Below are 19,416 nucleotides of genomic sequence, written 5' to 3' on the forward strand. Positions count from 1 at the left end.
ATCGATTTGTTGTACAATCTTGGAACATATTTTGTGTTCAGACATAATGACCTTTCTAGACTCTGAGCTCATCTGCAGATACCAGCACGGTTTTAGGAAACAGCGGTCATGCGAGACACAGCTGGCCCTCTTTGTTCATGATATACAACAGGTCCTAGATATCGTCTCCCAGTTTGATGCCATATTTCTCGACTTTCGAAAGGCGTTCGACTCAGTTCCGCACTGTCGCTTGTTCCAAAAAGTGCGCGCTTACGGTCTATCCGATGACATATGCGGTTGGATAGAAATTTTTCAAACAGACAGAGAGCAGTATGTCGTCTTGAATGGGAGACTTCAACAAAAAAAAAGTGTAACATCAGGTGTGCCCCAGGGCAGTATAATAGGTCCGCTGCTTTTTACGATTTACGTAAACGATCTGGTTGATGGTATTGACGGCGGTATTAGACTGCCGATGATGCTGTAGTCTACAGGAAAGTAGTACCACACGAAAGTTGTGAACAAATCAATGAAGATTTGCGGAAAATAAATGCATAGTGTAATGACTGGCAGTTATCTCTCAATATTAGTAAGTGTAACCTACTGCGTATAACAAAGCGAAAATTCCCATTAATGTACGAGTACAAAATAAATGCCCAGTCTTTGGAAGCGGTAAGTATCTGGGTGTGACTATTCGAAATGATCTCAAATGGAACGATCAAATTACACAAGTAATGGGTAATGCAAACTCTAAATTGAGGGTTTATTCGTAGAATCCTGAAGCGATGCAGTCCTTCAACAAAGGAAATTGCTTACAATACTTTAGTTCGTCCAGAGTATTGTTCGTCTGTATGGGACCCTTACCAGTTGGGTCTGATTCAAGAGATTGAGAAGGTCCAAAGAAGAGAGGCAAGATTATTGACTGGTACGTTTAGCCATCGCGAGAGCGTTACAGATCTCATAGAAAGTATATATGTAGATGTAGAATTTGAAACATGTTACGTAAATCACTTGTGCTATCAACACTGCAGAATTGTTCTACTGTTTGGATTCCATACCAAGAAGGTACTGGGAAGAAAGAAATGATCATAGAACGTAAACGTGTGTAATGAGAGTCAAAGTTACCGTAAGTTCTATTGTTTTTAGTTGCATTGAAATATAACACGAACATATTTAGTGACATCCTATTCACTGACAAATTATCACAAATACATGAAACAGTGACAAGTAACTAGGCAGGCAGAGATTCAAGACAAGGAACCGACAGGTAGGTTACTACAATATTAGAACACTGATCCGTTTGCACGATCTGACGACAGTGATTGCCAAAATTTGAGTTCGTAAAGTTATGCATGCCAGAAGGGCGTCTTCCTGCTGCACATTAAAACTCTAACGTTTTCTGAGTCCATTGCGACCTACACGCGCCGAAGACGATTGCAGATCTTAACATTTTTTGTTTAACAGTGTCGTTGTGTTACCCCACAGTGCTGCCGTTGTCCGACACAGTGACGGACGGCACCCGTGAAAAAAAATTCAGATGGTTCAAATGGCTCTGAGCACTATGGGACTTAACTTCTGAGGCATCAGTCCCCTAGAACTTAAAACTACTTAAACCTAACTAACCTATGGACATCACACACATCGATGCCCGAGGCAGGATTCGAATCTGCGTCCGTAGAGGTCGCACGGTTCCAGACAGAAGCGCCTAGAACCGCCCGGCCACACGGCCGGCCGCCCGTGAAAACCGAAAAGCTACCTCCAGTTGGAGCTGCAAAGTGAAATGACTACTTCTCACACCGAATTCTGCGAACTGAATTAGAAGCGATTCTCTCAGTTGCAGCGATCGACGTTCCACCTTAGTTCTTCCTGTCTTCCCGCGCAACATACACCAATCCTAGCCTCTCACGACCATCATCCAGTGAGAAGTGTCAATTCTCCTGGAGCGTCCTTCCATTTCTCAACTTTTTTCTAAAACTACAACGTCAGACCAGGCTGACCAATGAAATTTCCGCATTTTCGCGCCCAGAGGCCCACATTAAAGAAAGGAATTTGTTTTGGCTTTGTCCTGTCGGTGTCTCAAACGAGAGTGTTGTTTCCTATGACCCTCCTACGAATCCGATCTGCTTTATATATGTATGAAGGGTCAGCTACAAGTATTTTTGGGGCGAGAAAACTGCAGTCTCACACTTACAGAATCCTCACACCTCGCCTGCCATGTTCTGCCGAGAAACTGTCCGTGAAATTGCCAGCCCAGCGATACGTAATTCTCAAGAAATAAAACACCTACAAGTACCTCATGTTTTGCCAGTCACTGTCGGAAAATCCTTAACAAAAATAAAGTAATACGCTATATATCAATAACGTGAAAGTCGATGAAACCGTCAGTTTCTTCGTCTTTCAATGTGTGTATGTTATCTGTAACTAAGACTGTTCAATCCTTTACGTGCATTTTGTTAGTTTTGAACGCAGATGTTCACTAGGTTTAGTATTTCGCAAGTGTGTAGATTCTTGTGAAATAAATGTGCAATAATAAAATTCCTGTACCAATAACTTCGATAGCTAGTTAACCACTGTCACTCTTTGATTATGGATTAACGTTATGGACTAACCAGAGCCTTTATCCGTACATAAGTAGGAGGCACTTTACGTTCAACAAATCCGTTGCATAAATTTCTCTCCATCTTAAGTATGCACACTGCAGATACCTTTTATTTAGCTAATCCTACCAAGATAAATAACGTAATATGATCTCCCCCTTATGGGTTATGTCTCAATTAGCTTACCATGGCACGCTTACTTATTCACTATTAGTAGGTATATTTCAATTAACAGACCTTGCCAAAATAGTTTTCTCTTCATATAACCTCCCAGGTATTAGTAGATACATAAGCGAGAGTAGAAGGTAGTCGACATGCCGGGGTCAGAGAAAGACGTTCAAGAACCGCCTCAAAACCAACAGTAGGCAGACTCTTACTGACTGAGAAACAGGCGCCCTTGCTCTTCGAGCCTGGAGATGCAGTCGAGAAGGATCAGAATAATTGACTTTTCCTCGAAAACACTTGCCGTGAAACTAGAAGCATGATTCACTGAATAAGGTTTCGTTATTCCGGTGTCATTACCAGGCTGTTCCTCTGATAACTGCAATCGTAGCTACTCGTACAATTGTCGTTGGGTCAACAAGAGCGCACCTGAGGCTCCTTTGGCGTCGAGAAACATGTGCAATAATGCTATGAACGATTTTAGCTGAAAACTTTTGCCTTCCCTAATTTTCCACTCGCTCATTGTTAGTCCTCAGTTAAAAAGATAGAAATGCAGCAAGGCTAGTGCTGGGAGTCTCGTTAATAACAAGGTCATCATACACAGAAAATGGGGTCGAAATGTACGAGGGTGAGAATGGAAATCGGTTATTGCCTTGTCCATGGAACATTCCGGCATCCGCCTCTAGTGATAGAGCCAAAGGATTTGAACAATGCACTCCCCGCCAGTTGTTGCACACCTTCCATCTACATCTTCGTGGATACTCTGCAAATCACAATTAAGTGCCTGACAGAGGGTTCATCAAACCACCTTCCAATTATTCTCTATTATTCCACTCTCGAACAGCCGGCCGCGGTGATCTCGCGGTTCTAGGCGCGCAGTCCGGAACCATGCGACTGCTACGGTCGCAGGTTCGAATCCTCCCTCGGGCATGGATGTGTGTGATGTCCTTAGGTTACTTAGGTTTAAGTAGTTCTAAGTTCTAGGGGACTAATGACCACAGCAGTTGAGTCCTATAGTGCTCAGAGCCATTTGAACCATTTTTTCCACTTTCGAAAAGCATGTTTAGAAAAGAATATCTACATTATGTGATCGAAAGTATCCGGACACCTGGCTGAAAATGACTTACAAGTTCGTGGCGCCCTCCATCGGTAATGCTGGAATTCAATACGGTGTTGGTCCACTCTTAGCCTTGATGACAGCAGGCATACGTTCAATCCGGTGCTGGAAGGTTTCTTTGGGAATGGCAGCCCATTCTTCACAGAGTGCTGCACTGAGGAGAGGTGTCGATGTCGGTCGGAGAGGCCTGGAACGAAGACGACGTTCCAAAACATCCCAGAGGTGTTCTATAGGATTCAGGTCAGGACTCTGTGCAGGCCAGTCCATTACAGGGATGTTATTGTCGTGTAACCACTCTGCCACAGGCCGTGCATTATGGATAGGTGCTCGATCGTGTTGAAAGATGCAATCGCCATCCCCGAATTGCTCTTCAACAGTGGGAAGCAAGAAGGTGATTAAAACATCAGTGTAGGCCTGTGCTGGGTGAAAGCTCTGGTACTCAATTAAGTGAATCACTAGCACAAGAAAGTAAAGGTCTCGTCATTCCTAGGCGATCCACAAGTGCAAAATAACTATTATCTGTGCATTTTTTATTTTTTATTTTTATTTTATTTTATTTTATTTTTATTTATTTATTTATTTATTTATTTTGTCATCAGTCTACTGACTGGTTTGATGCGGCCCGCCACGAATTCCTTTCCTGTGCTAACCTCTTCATCTCAGAGTAACACCTGCAACCTACGTTATCAATTATTTGATTGACGTATTCCAATCTCTGTCTTCCTCTACAGTTTTTGCCCTCTACAGCTCCCTCTAGTACCATGTAAGTCATTCCCTCATGTCTTAGCAGATGTCCTATCATCCAGTCCCTTCTCCTTATCAGTGTTTTCCACATATTCCTTTCCTCTCCGGTTCTGCGTAGAACCTCCTCATTCCTTATCTTATGAGTCCACCTAATTTTCAACATTCGTCTATAGCACAACATCTCAAATGCTTCTATTTTCTTCTGTTCCGGTTTTCCCACAGTCCATGTTTCACTACCATACAATGCTGTACTCCAGACGTACATCCTCAGAAATTTCTTCCTCAAATTAAGGCCGGTATTTGATATTAGTAGACTTCTCTTGGCCAGAAATGCCTTTTTTGCCATAGCGAGTTTGCTTTTGATGTCCTCCTTGCTCCGTCCGTCATTGGTTATTTTACTGCCTAGGTGGCAGAATTCCTTAACTTCATTGACTTCGTGAACATCAATCCTGATGTTAAGTTTCTCGCTGTTCTCATTTCTACTACTTCTCATTACCTTCGTCTTTTTCCGATTTGCTCTCAAACCATACTGTGTACTTATTAGACTGTTCATTCCGTTCAGCAGATCATGTAATTCTTCTTCACTTTCACTCAGGATAGCAATGTCATCAGCGAATCGTATCATTGATATCCTTCCACCTTGTATTTTAATTCCACTCCTGAACCTTTCTTTTATTTCCATCATTGCTTCCTCGATGTACAGATTGAAAAGTAGGGGCGAGGCCTTGTCTTACACCCTTCTTAATACGAGCACTTCGTTCTTGATCGTCCACTCTTATTGTTCCCTCTTGGTTGTTGTACATATTGTATATGACCCGTCTCTCCCCTACTTTTTTCAGAATCTCGAACAGCTTGCACCAATTTATATTGTCGAACGCTTTTCCAGCTCGACAAACCCTATGAACGTGTCTTGATTTTTCTTGAGCCTTGCTTCCATTATTAGCCGTAACGTCAGAATTGCCCCTCTCGTCCCTTTACTTTTCCTAAAGCCAAACTGATCGTCACCTAGCGCATTCCCAATTTTCTTTTCCATTCTTCTGTATATTATTCTTGTAAGCAGCTTCGATGCATGAGCTGTTAAACTGATTGTGCGATAATTTTCGCACTTGTCAGCTCTTGCCGTCTTCGGAACTGTGTGGATGATGCTTTTCCGAAAGTCAGATGGTATGTCGCCAGACTCATATATTCTACACACCAACGTGAATAGTCGTTTTGTTGCCACTTCCCCCAACGATTCTAGAAATTCTGATGGAATGTTATCTATCCCTTCTGCCTTATTTGACCGCAAGTCCTCCAAAGCTCTTTTAAATTCCGATTCTAATACTGGATCCCCTATCTCTTCTAAATCGACTCCTGTTTCTTCTTCTATCACATCAGACAACTCTTCACCCTCATAGAGGATTTCAATGTATTCTTTCCACCTATCTGCTCTCTCCTCTGCATTTAACAGTGGAATTCCCGTTGCACTCTTAATGTTATCACCGTTGTTTTTAATGTCACCAAAGGTTGTTTTGACTTTCCTGTATGCTGAGTCTGTCCTTCCGACAATCATATCTTTTTCGATGTCTTCACATTTTTCCTGCAGCCATTTCGTCTTAGCTTCCCTGCACTTCCCATTTATTTCATTCCTCAGCGACTTGTATTTCTGTATTCCTGGTTTTCCCGGAACATGTTTATACTTCCTCCTTTCATCAATCAACTGAAGTATTTCTTCTGTTACCGATGGTTTCTTCGCAGCTACCTTCTTTGTACCTATGTTTTCCTTCCCAACTTCTGTGATGACCCTTTTTAGAGATGTCCATTCCTCTTCAACTGTAATGCCTACTGCGCTACTCTTTATAGCTGTATCTATAGCGTTACAGAACTTCAAACGTATCTCGTCATCCCTTAGTACTTCCGTATGCCACTTCTTTGCGTATTGATTCTTCCTGACTAATGTCTTGAACTTCAGCCAACTCTTCATCACTACTATATTGTGATCTGAGTCTATATCTGCTCCTGGGTACGCCTTACAATCCAGTATCTGATTTCGGAATCTTTGTCTGACCATGATGTAATGTAGTTGAAATCTTCCCGTATCTCCCGGCCTTTTCCAAGTATACCTCCTCCTCTTGTGATTCTTGAACAGGGTATTCGCTATTACTAGCTGAAACTTGTTACAGAACTCTATTAGTCTTTCTCCTCTTTCATTCCTTGTCCCAAGCCCATATTCTCCTGTAACCTTTTCTTCTACTCCTTCCCCTACAACTGCATTCCAGTCACCCATGACTATTAGATTTTCGTCCCCCTTTACATACTGCATTACCCTTTCAATATCCTCATAAACTTTCTCTATCAGTTCATCTTCAGCTTGCGACGTCGGCATGTATACCTGAACTATCGTTGTCGGTGTTGGTCTGCTGTCGATTCTGATTAGAACAACCCGGTCACTGAACTGTTCACAGTAACACACCCTCTGCCCTACCTTCCTATTCGTAACGAATTACCGGCGTGATTTGTGGCTTAGGAGCAGCCCCTCAAACATGAAAGTTTTCTCACCTCCAAACTAATTGTCGTAGTACTTGAAGTGGATCCTGATGCAGTCTGGAATTCCTGTGTGATGGTCTGGATAGATGTCTACGTATTACACATTACGACCCTCTTCAACTGTCGGCGGCCTCTGTCAGTCAACAGACGGGGTCGGCCTATACGCTTTTGTGTGCTGTATGTGTCCCTTCACGTTTCCACTTCACTTCGGAAACAGTGGACCCAGGGATGTTTAGGAGTGTGGAAATCTCACGTACAGACGTATGACACAAGTGACATCCAATCACCTGACCACGTTCGAAGTCAGTGATTTCCGCGGAGCGGCCCATTCTGTTCTCTCGCGATGTCTAATGACAAAAGAGGTCGCTGATATGGAGTACCTGGCAGTAGGTGACAGCACCTAATATGAAAAACGTGTGTTTTCGGTGGTGTCCGGATACTTTCGATCGCATAGTGTATATCTTTCCGTGCGAGTTCTGATTTCTCTTATTTTATTATCATGATCGTTTCTACCTATGTAGGTCAGCGTCAACAAAATAATTTCGCATTCAGAGGAGAAAGCTCATCACTGAAATTTCGTGAGAAGATTCCACCGCAACGAAAGCCGAGTTGGTTTTAATGGTGACCACCCCAAATTCTGTATCATGTACGTGACACTCTGTCCCCTATTTCGCGATAGAACGAAACATGCTGCTCTCCGTTGAACTTTCTGGAAGTACTCCGTTAATCCTATATGGTAAGGATGCCACACCGCGCAACAGTACTCCAAAAGAGGACGGACAAGTGTAGTGTAGACAATCTCTTTAGCAAATATGTTACATTTTCTAAGCGATCTGTCAATGAAACGCAGTCTTTGGTTTGTCTTCCCCAGAACATTTTCTACGTCTTCTTTCAAATTTAAATTGTTCTTAATTGTAATTCCTATATGTTTAGTTGAATTTACGGGCTTTAGATTAGACTGATATATCGTGTAACCGATATTTAACTGATTCCTCTTAGCATTCATGTGGGTGACCTCACAGTTTTCATTATTTAGGTTTAACTGCCAATTTTCGCAACATTCGGACATCTTTTCTAAATCTTTTTACAATTTCTTTTGATCTTCTAATGAGTTTACTAGATGATAAACGAGAGCATCATCCGCAAACAATCTAAGAGACGACAAACGACAGCTTCGTCTGCAAACAATCTAAGACGGCTGCTCAGATTGTCTCCTAAATCGTTTATATAGATAGGGAATAGCAAAGGGCCTATAACACTACCTCGGGGAACGCCAGAAATCACTTCTGTTTTACACGATGACTTTCCAACCTCAATGACAAGAAATCACGAATACAGACTTATAACTGAGACGATATTCCATAAGCACGCAATTTCACTACAAGCCACTTGTATATTAGAGCGTCAAAAAGCTTTTGGAACTCTAGAAACACTGAATCAATTTGAAATCCTTGTCAATAGCCTCATCATCACTTCGTGTGAGTAAAGAGCTAGTTGTGTTTCATAAGAAAGATTTTTTTTCTAAATCCGTGTTGACTGTGTGACAATAGACAGTTCTCTTCGAGGTAATTCATAAACATCGAACATATGTTCCTAAATCCTGTTGCATATCGACGTTAATGATATGGGATTGTAATGTAGTGGATTACTCCTACTACCTTTGTTGAATATTTCTGTGGCCTGTGCAACTTTCCATTTGTTTCACCTGTGCAACTTTCCAGTCTTTGGGTATGGATCTTTCGTCGAGCGTTTATATGACTGTAAAGTATGGAGCTACTGCATCAGCATACTCTGTAAGGAACCTAACTGGTATACAGTCTGGACCAGAAGACTTGCATTTATCAAGTGATTTCAGTTGCTTCAGTACTCCGAGAATATCACCTTCTAAGTTACTCATGTTGGCAGCTGTTCTTTATTCTAAGTCAAGCTAATAAACTTTGTCTTCTTTAGTGAAGAAATTTCGAAAGGCTGTGTTTAGAAACTCTCCTTTCGCAGCACTGTCTTTGCTAGTATTTCCATTGCTACCGCGCAGAGAAAGCATTGACTGTGTCTTTCCGCCAGCATACTTCACATAAGACCAGAATCTCTTTGGATTTTCTGCCAGGTTCCGAGATAAAGTTTCGTTGTGGGAACTATTATAACCATGTCGCAGTGATGTCAGCACTACATTATGAGCTTCTGTGAAAGATTGCCAATGTTGAGGATTTTTCTTTCGTTTAAATTTGGACTACTTTTTTCGTTGTTTCTGCAACAGTGTTCTGACCCGTTTTGTGTAACAAGGAGGATCAGCTCCGCCGTTTATTAATTTATTTGGTACGTACCTTTCAATTTCTATCGAAACCATTTCTTTGAATTCAAGCCACATCCGGTCTATACTTATATTATTAATTTGGAAGAAGTGGAGATCGTTTCACTCAGTAAGGTGCCAAGTGAATTTTTGTCTGCTTTTTTGAATAGGTATATTTTTCATTTATTTTTGGAGATTTTAGGAGTTACAACATTTAGTCTCGCAGCGACAACACTGTGTCCACTAATACCTGTTAATCCGTTTTAATGCTCGTTTTAGCCCAAAATTATTTGTTGCTAAGGGGTCAAGTGTGTTTTCACAACCGTTTACTATTCGTGTGGGCTCGTGAACTAACTACTGGAAATAGTTTTCAGAGAAGGCGTTGAGCCCAATTGCGGATGATGTTTTATGCGTACCTTCTGATATAAACATGTATTTTCGCCAACATATCGAGGATAAATTGAAGTTACCACCAACTATAATTGTATGAGCAAGGTATGTTTTTAAAATTAAACTTAAGTTTTCTTTGAAACTTTGAGCGATTATAGCATCTGAGTTGGGAGATCAGTAAAAGATTCCAATTATTATTTTATTCCGTTTGGCAAGAAAGACCTATGCCCATACTAACTGACAGGAACTACCTGCTTCAATTTCGCTGCAAGATAAACTACTTCTGATAGCAACAAACACGCCACCGTCAACTGTGTTTAGCGTATCCTTTCGGGGCACCGTTAGGTTCTTCGCTAGAACTTCGATTGAATGTATCTCAGGCTTTAGCTTCCTTTCAGTGGCTATACTGATTTGAGCATCTGTACTTGCCAATAGTGCTTGGAGCTCTGGTACTATCCCGACACAGTTACGACAATTTACAGTTGTTATGCCGATGGTTCCTGTATCTATGTTCTTCCTATGTTCGACATTGCACCCTTTGAGACTGAAGCCCTTTTTGTATTTCCCCGAAATCCTCTAACCTAAGAAACCGCTCAGTCCACACCCCTCATCCCCTACTACTCGTGTAGCCGCCTCCTGCGTGTAGTGGACTCCTGACCTATTCAGCGGCACCCGAAACCCCACCATCGCTATGGCGCAAGCCGAGGAATCTGCAACCTACACAGTCGCAGAACCGTCTGAGCATCTGATTCAGACTCTCCACTCGGCTCTGTACTGAAGGTCCGCAGCTGGTCCTGTCGACTATGCTACAAATGGTTAGCTCTACTTTCATCTCGCAAGCAAGACTGGCAACCTTTACCACTTCTGTTAGCTGCATGAAACCAGATAGAATATCTTCCGATCCAAAGCGTCACACATCATTGATTCCGACGTGAGTCACCACTTGCAGCTGGCTCTACCCTGTGCTCTTCATGACATCCGGAAGGACCATTTACACGTCTGGAATGACTCTACCCGGCATGCACAAGGAGTGCACATTGGCTTTTTACCCCTCCGGCCGGCCGCTGTGGCCGAGCGGTTCTAGGCGCTTCAGTCAGGAACCGCGCGACTGCTACTGTCGCACCTTCGAATCCTGCCTCGAGCATGGATGTGTGTGATGTCCTTAGGTTAGTTAGGTTTCAGTAGTTCTAAGTTCTAGGGGAATGATGTTAAGCCCATCGTGCTCAAAGCCAACTTAGCAGGCGATGTTGTGAGACTAAGTCAAGTGTTTTCCTGAAGTCAAAAAATGTTGCGTGTACTTTATTGCTCTGATTCAAGACCGTCAGGATGTGATGTGAAATAATGGGAGTCCGGTTTCATATCACCTTATATCTTAACATGTGGAATATCGTCTTGTTCCCTCATTCTACATATTGATTTCGTCGCTGATTCTACGAACAACAACCTCACTTTTTATCCTAGGAGCCCACTTATTTTTCAAAATCATTTTTAACACCACCCCTCATTCACTTCGATTCATAGTAGAATTTACCATTCGACAAATCTGAATCTTTCTTTACCTCATTTTTGCTTCTCCGTATACAAGATGAACACATAGCAGTATTGTATTTCAAAATCTGTATAGATACTTAACGCTATATCCTCAAAGTTTCCACGTATGTCTTGCAAGGTCGCTACCTGTGTTGCGTTCATATTCGAGATACAACGTCTCGGAATTCAACGTGATGTGCGTCACTATGCACGGGAAACTGTAACTCACAGCTGTAGCAGCGTCAAACATTTTCGTTAGAGGTGCGAGTTTAGCTTAATTGCAAAATGGACGGCCAGTTGTGATCTCTCGAAACTCGCAGTAGTGACAATTCTGGAAGGAAGAGCCCCGCGCCAATGCCTAATGGAAACGCTTACTGTGTATGCGATGCCTATAATGGAAGGGCTGAACACGTGTTTCTAGGCATGGTCCTGCTGAATGTGGTATGCGATCTCTCTAACTGTAGTTTGGGCCAATAAGCAACCTGAACTGAAACTAATGGTAAGTGAGAGTAAAATTCATAGAACCAATCGATGCTCGATTCCTAAACTACTATTTGCAGCCTGACGGCTAACGCTACACAACAATGAAATGTTTTAGAGATAACAAACGGTGACAAATTTGTAGCGTCACTGAAGTGGTGCTTTTACAAAGATATGAGAGTCTCGGCAGTAATTGGCAGTGGTGGAAAATGAAACCTTCACCTGGCTTGAGATGGTGAAAGCCTGGCGCAGTGTATCCAGCGTTCGCTTGGCACAGTTCCGTTGAATGCGAATACTCTAAAGTCTATAAAGAGGAAATGTTAGCTCTATTAAGTGTTTCAGTGGCATAATACAACAGCTACAGAGATGGTCAATTCCGTTTAAAAATTCACTAACCAAACATGATAATTCACTAAACAAACATGGTAATTCAGGAGGACTAAGCTGCGTGGGAATGAAGTGCTTCCACAACACTTACTTCATTTTTTGTTGTCTATATCTGACGCAATCATGGCTTCCAGTAGAAATTAATGTTCTTGGAATTACTAGGAAACGTTACAACACTTAGGTCATGTTTCTATCATATATGGCCAGACAGTAACAAGCCAGACAGCCTCTAATACAAGAGATTCAGATATTACTGTGCAATCGAAATGTTAACTTACGTCCAAATCTGCTAAAACTTCGACACTTATCCTCTCTCCCACCCTCCCTCCCTCCCTCTCTCTCTCTCTCTCTCTCTCTCTCTCTCTCTCTCTCTCTCTCTCTCCCTCTCCCTTTCTCTCTCTCTCTCTCTCTCTCTCTCTCTCTCTCTCTCTCTCTCTCTCTCTCTCACACACACACACACACAACAAACACACGCAGCACCATCGCCACCATTATACGCTTATGAATTATTTGAATTATTAAATGTAGGCTACGATACGTCAAACATTATATAATTATTGTTCCAGAAGTTTAAAACTGAAAATTTGTTTACATACATCACAAAATCATTTGATATTACCAATTTCCTCACAGCAGATGGTAATTTTTGTGTACATCCCCAATAGACAGGATGGTAAGTTAATAGCTAGTTAATAGCATTTGCATAGATGTGTGTCCGTTGCAGTCTATCAAGATGCCGGCTAAATCTTCAGTTGATAAAGCGGATGTGTGTGGGTCCCAATGCAATGTCCATTCAATAACAGTCTTATCATGACGACAATATAATTCTACCTTCCGTTCTACCGATGTATCATACAGTTGTTAGCGTGGTTGACTACATGACTCTTTTACAGCATTCACATTAAATTGTAGTCAGGTACAGTCCTTCATACAACGCACTGTTCCGTTACTGCCAAGTTGTTATGTGAACTAGAAATTTTACATGTGACTGAACTGCAGTACGAAATTCAGCCTTTTACTTTCTCTGTTCATACGGTCGTTAACATTCGAAGAAGGTAATCATTATTCTGGGGCACTTTTTACTTACCTGTGTTTGGAAACTATTGTTTACAAGGAGTGTGGTGTTCTTCATGGTTGGCTCTAACGGACGATAAAAGTAGTGTCGACCTGTGAAATTCAGACTGGCAGTACACGAAGAATACATTTACTTTGGGACTCTGTTCAACTGTGTAAGTCTAACCGATGATGATACAGGTACACAAATAATATACTGCATCGTAGATTCTAATCCAGCCGTTAAAACTGTGGGCCAAGTTGGGACTCGAAATCTAACTCGTCCTCCTTTTCTACTTTAGAGATCCATTGTCTATCAACTGAGCTTCATCAAACCACTGGTACCCTTCCAACCAAATTCAACATACGCACTCTACGGCAAAACAAACGACGCAGGACGAAGGAATTATCCGAATGGGACGGAAATCGATAGATGTGGTGTAAATGGACAGACAAACATACGATCATAATTTCAGAAAAATTGGATGATTTATTCAAGAGAAAGAGCTTCACAAATTCAACAAGTCAATAACGCGTTGGGCCACTTCTGACTCTTATGCAAGCAGTTATGTCCTTGATAGAGGTGTTGGACGTCCATCTGAGGAATATAGTGCCAAATTATGTCATATTGGGGCGTTAGATCATCAAAATCCCGTGATGGTTGGAGGGCCTTTCTCATAATGCTCAAAATGTTTTGAATTGAGAAGAGATCCGGTGACCTTGCTGGACAAGGTAGGGTTTGGTGAGCCCAAAGACAAGCAGTAGAAGTTCTTGCCGCGTGCAGTTGGGCATTATCTTGCTGAAATATAAGCGCAGGATGGCTTGTCATGAAGGGCAGCACAACAGGACGTATAATATCGCAGTGCTGTAAGGGTGCCGGCGATAACCACCAAACGGATCCTGCTCTGAAAATAAATGGCACTCCACACCATCACACTTGGTAGCAGTGAAGAGTCCGGCTTCGAATTGAGCCCCATTAATCTGTAAAGAAGTGTCCGGAGACGCCCCGTACAGCGGTGGGATACCAACCTGACAGTCGCCCGCAGTATGGCCTGAGAGCCAAGAGTGATAGTCTGGGGTGTCATTATTTTCATAGCAAGACCCCTTTGGTTTACGCCCCGTTTTCTTGTCCTTTATGGCAAGCCATCCGTGGCTGACTTTTCAGCAAGATCATGTTCACCCGCACACGCCGAGAGTTTCTACTGCTTGTCTTCGTGCTTTTCAAACCCTACCGTCACCAGCCAGGTCCCTGGGACTGTACCCAACTGAGACCGTCCAACCACCTTGCAATTTTAACGATCTAACGCATCAATTATATAGACTTTGGCACGATATCTCTCAGGAGGACGTCCAACAACTCTATAAATCAATGTCAAGCGGAATAACTACTTGCATAAGGGGCAGAGGTGGACTAACGCGTTATTGACTTGCTGAATTTGTAAAGCCTCTTTAATGAATCATCCAAGTTTTCTGAAACCGTAATCACTTGTTCGTCTATATAGGTACATCACATGTACCTATTTCCTTCCCATTCGGATAATTTATTCACGATGTATCGATTATTTCTTGTCCCCAGTGTATTCCGTGGATTCGACATGTCCACTAGTAGGCATATGTCTGGGTACTAGTTTCGGTCTGATATACAATTTTAGGTCTACAAATATTATGCTGCGGCATGAATCAAACGTCAAATTGGTAGCAAGTGTACTACATCTGCGTCTATACTCTGCAAACCATTATGAAGTTCATGACAGAGTGTACATCCGATTGTTCCATTTACTATGCTTGGATATGCAAAGACTTGCATTTATGCGCAGTACGTATTGGGAGATGAAGAAGCTTGCACAGGATAGAGTAGCATGGAGAGCTGCATCAAACCAGTCTCAGGACTGAAGATCACAACAACAGCATTTATGCGCAATTGCACATACCATTAATAGGTAAGAAGATTACACACTGGGTTTTTCACTCAGAAATCGCGTTTGCCAGGTCATGTTATGCCTCTGTAAGAAGTACAAACGTCAAACAGTACGTGTCGGTATCGATAGCAGCAGGGTTCCAGCCTATCTAGGTTGCAGTTTATCGTTCGGAGACGTTTCTGTTACCGTTGATCGGGATCCCACGACAGCCAAGCGAATGTGGAATCGATGGGTTCAGGGAGACCAATCCCAAAGCCATGTACGTTCTTAACTGGCGCACGCGACTATCGCGCGAGAGGACAGATATATTGTTCGCTCAGATGTGCAGGATCGTACAGCGACGTCACGTACCTTGTAAGGAAATGGGCACCCACATGAACAGTGCGGCACCTTGGTTGCGGCTGCACTTGAAATCACAACAGAGACAGGCAAGGCAACAGTGGTACGCCCATCGACAGCATCGGACACAGGAGGGGCACCACATCGTGTTCTCTATCGAGTTCCAATTCTGCGTACAGAATCACGACGTATGTATCCGTGTGTGGAGGCTCTGACGAGAATTTTGAGATTGCAGTCATCGTCACTAAGAACCAGCACCGGGCGTTTTGGCCTGGATTAGCATTGGGTACACGATACGATCACTTCTGGTTCGATTATCCAGTAAAATGAACAGCAATCGTTACATTTCTGATTTACGACTTCTGGCATTCCTGTGTCTTCGACGTCTCCGTGACAATTTATTTCAACAAGATAACGCAAACAGCATGCTGCCCATACTATCCTGACCTACCTGTACTTTGTCTGTTGCCCTAGCCAGATCTCTTACCCATTGAAAGTCTCTCGTGTTGTGCTGGAACGACGTACATGTATCTGTCAACGGTTCTCAATTCTACACGATACTCAGCCTGGTTATAGCCAATGTTGCTATCAGAATGGCAGTCCTATGTACTTTGGGGCCTTTTATGCCTCTAAAAGACCTACAAATTTATTCATGTATTCTTTCTACCATACAGTAGAGGAATCAGTATTAAGGCATGGTTCCTTCGAAACTAATATACAATGTCTGACGCGTATAGCTACCGAATTTAATATAAAAATAGTAGATACATATAAGGCATAAACGGTCAAGACGGAATTATAGTTTCTTTCATAACACGAGTAACAAATAAGGTGTTTGCATTTCCTGGAAGGAAATTGGTATAGAGGTACTCACTGTCCTTTTATGTTATTGCATTATTAGTACTTTTTCCAACCTCTCTTCTTCCTAATTACTTCAAAAATTATCTTCGGCATCGATTTTGTAAATGTTTGTAGTTGTTCCAGTGACTTTGTCGCTTACTCTTCTCCAATCGCACGTTTTAGTTCATTTACGATAAACACGCCTTGCAAGCGTGCCCCAACGTTTTCCACGTTGTTCAAATCTAGGCTACACGCAGGCCAGGGATTCACACCGATAATTTCAAACCACTTTTGGTTGTAACATAAACATACACAGATACATTATCTTGTTGAAACATTGTACTTTGGTTCCCTAGGTCCTCATTAACCTAATCAGGTCTGCCTCTAGCATCTCATTGTACATATTACGAGTTCATTAAAGTGTTCTTTCAAGCAACACGTGATTTACCCTTAGTGCAAAAGGCTGACCAAATTATAATACTCCCAACACCAAAATTTCTGCTCATTCTTACCTGCTGCTCTGTACTCAGATCATGCCAGTAATACTGAAATCCATCTTGCCCATCTACATTAAACTTCTTCTCATCACTGAAGATAACTTTATACTATTCTCAAGTCCATGAGAAATGTTTTTCTGCAAACCCCAATTTAACCTGTTTATGATTGGGTGTTAGAGCACGTTTTTGCTGTCGTTTCGTGAATGTAAGATGTTTTCATTTAACAAAATTTGTCGTACACGTCTAGCAAAGTAACTGTTTCAATGCCTCAGATAATTTTCTACTTTTCCCATATTTTCCGTTCTGTCCATATCGTGGACGGAATCTAACGAAATTATAACTCACTGTAGTTGAATGTTAAACTTTTTGGTGATCTTACGCTCAGAGAATCCAGTTTCCTTCTACACATCAATTTTTGCTTTTTCATCACACGATAACTGTTACTTGCCTCGCTGCTTCACAATCGTGGTTTATGTACCGCATCGTCACTAATGGTGTCTGTTTTCTATCTTTAGGAAAGACACTAACACCGCACAGAGCTGACTTCATTTATACCGAGTTCCACCCTCTACCTGAATCGTTGATGTCCTATACTGGCATCAAATGTGAAACCATTTGACTGCGTTTGTCAGTATACTGGATCTCACACTATTGCTTAGATGCGATGTTCAACTACTGCAGCCGAGAATGCTCATTTCCCTTGAAATGTCCATGTTTTATACTGATTTCCACTACTGTGCGTTATATGCACAGGAGGTGAAATTTCATGTCTCCTGGTGTTCCGGTTTTAATGTTCGTCGTCGAGTGGTTCTACGGGCTACAGTCTGGAACCGCGCGACCGCTACGGTCGCAGATTCGAATCCTGCCTCGGGCATGGATGTGTGTGATGCCCTTAGGTTAGTTTAAGTAGTTCTACGTTCTAGGGGACTGATGACCTTAGCAGTTAAGCCCCATAGTGCTCAGAGCCATTTGAGCCATTTTGAGTTTTAACGTTCAGCTGTGCGCTAATGCGCGTTTACTATATCAAAAGTAAAATAACATCACCTCAGTTAGTGCACTTTGTTTAACGCAAATAATTAACCGAACTGTGAAATGCACCATACATGATGCATGTTTGGAGGCTGAGACGTTAGAAGAGTGTCTTCATTGTCATGCTCTACCTCTTCTCCTCTGCTTCTGGCTTCGTTAGAGATGAGGAGCTGGCAAGAAAAAATCAAAGGTCAAATAAATGTTCATTGGTCAATAAATACAGCCAAGGCGGAATACGTAGTTGGAGATAGATTCTCTTAAATGATGTTGTCGAGATCGTCGGTTTTTCGCTTATCACACGGTTTCTACGTTCCCCTCTCCTAATGTTCCTGTGCAGCGAGTGCCCTGAGCGCGTCGAGAGCCATCGGCGGCGGCCGGCCACGCGTCCCGTTACTGCACACAGCCACCTGTGGCTGGCTGCTGCCGCCGCCCCTGAGCGCTTGACCCAAGGCCAGCACAGTAGCCGCCGCCGCCGCCGTCGCCGCCACCGCTGCTGCTGGCTGCTGGCGCGCCGAGGGCTGCACCGCGCATGCGCGGACGTTTCTGCGCTGGCGGCGACTTAAACCAAGCCTCCCTGCGCGCTCCACTCAGTTGTCATACAGGCTGTGTTAAGTCCAGGCATCATCCTGTGCTACTTCCTCTGCTATTATGTTCTGACAGTGGGTGAGTACCGCCTCATCACATTTTTATAGTATTTACTGTTGCAGCAGTGGCTGGCTTAGTTCTGCGGTCTGCCTTTTCATTATTTTAATTCTTATTACTATCAATTACATATTTTTCTCCGTTTCATTAAAAGAGCACTTTGACTTACAAGCAAGCTTATGGTAGCAAGTGATTTGTTACTTAGATAACTCGGCGTTTGCAAAACGAGCCCCGCACTGGCTTGGCATTTTTGATACCAGTAAACCTATTGTGTTAGAAGCTTCACTGATCAATTGTGCGGTGTATCGTTGAATATCCGATGAAAGTGTGTAGTAATTACAGCATCATGAGTGGTTAAAAAAACCAAAAAAATACAAAAAAAAACAGGCAGCAAGATTTCGTTCGGAAACGCGGTGGTATGCTACGAGGCGTGTGCTAGACAATGCTCAACATTGGCTCTGAGATGAATGCAATGTGGACTCTGCATGTTCTCACATTTAAGTGACTTTTAGACACTCACATTTGTACACAAATAGATTGACGAGGCCTACTAACAAAACAGGCAGCCTGTATATCTACATCAGCAACAGGTAAATCACAATAGGAGTAGTGTTAAAAGTCCTTGCTCTTGTCACATATACTGACGTTTCCCCGTCCCTGCGTCTCTTTGAGCCGCATTTCATTTTTGTACCGAATGAGGAGGAGCAGCGGTTGGCATTGGCCTCGCTTTGACGTGGACCACAGTTAAAATCACTATCCAGACACCCAGATTTAGATTTTCTATGGTTTCTCTATACCCTTGAGACGAATTCTGGTGTGGTTTTTTTGAAATGGACACTGCTGATTTCCTTCCCTACCTTTTCTAAAACGAGCGTTTTAAATCTGCCGTTATTTTTCCTTA

At 42.5% G+C, this 19,416-nt stretch overlaps 1 protein-coding gene across 1 annotated transcript in view; it reads left to right on the forward strand.

Moving 5' to 3' along the window:
• Positions 1-18,407: 18,407 nt before the first annotated feature.
• LOC126334646 (ATP-binding cassette sub-family C member 4-like) overlaps positions 18,408-19,416 on the forward strand; it is a 283,425-nt gene continuing 282,416 nt past the window's right edge. The window contains exon 1 of the mRNA XM_049997091.1: positions 18,408-18,536. The gene's annotated coding sequence lies outside the window, so the exon portion shown is untranslated. The remainder of the gene's footprint in view (positions 18,537-19,416) is intronic.

The sequence above is a fragment of the Schistocerca gregaria genome, chromosome 2 (assembly GCF_023897955.1).
Source record: "Schistocerca gregaria isolate iqSchGreg1 chromosome 2, iqSchGreg1.2, whole genome shotgun sequence".
NCBI classification, from domain to species: domain Eukaryota; kingdom Metazoa; phylum Arthropoda; class Insecta; order Orthoptera; family Acrididae; genus Schistocerca; species Schistocerca gregaria.